This window comes from Otolemur garnettii, unplaced genomic scaffold (assembly GCF_000181295.1).
Source record: "Otolemur garnettii isolate 467f Iridium unplaced genomic scaffold, OtoGar3 scaffold00029, whole genome shotgun sequence".
Lineage (NCBI taxonomy): Eukaryota > Metazoa > Chordata > Mammalia > Primates > Galagidae > Otolemur > Otolemur garnettii.
The window spans coordinates 18115282-18115669 of record NW_003852424.1 but is presented as its reverse complement, the minus strand read 5'-3'; positions in this window follow the sequence as shown (position 1 = coordinate 18115669).

Below are 388 nucleotides of genomic sequence, written 5' to 3'. Positions count from 1 at the left end.
AAAAAAAAAAAAAAAAACAATGGTATGTATGTATGTATACATATATGTGTATATGTATGTATGTATGTATGTATGTATACATATACATACCATGGAATACTATTCAGCCATAAAGTTTCCAGCCATAGATGGAGACTTTATATCTTTTCTATTTACCTGGATGGATTTGGAGAATATCCTCCTAAGTAAAGTATTACAAGAATGGAAATGCAAGTATGCAATGTACTAAATGTTAATATGAAACTAATAGATGAACAACTACATGCCCACACAAGAAAAAACACACAATTAAACTTAGGTGGAGGGGGGAAGTGAGGGGAATGGGAAAGGGATTTGGTAAGCTCTCACCTAGTAACATACAATGTAAGAGTATACAGCATACCTCCTG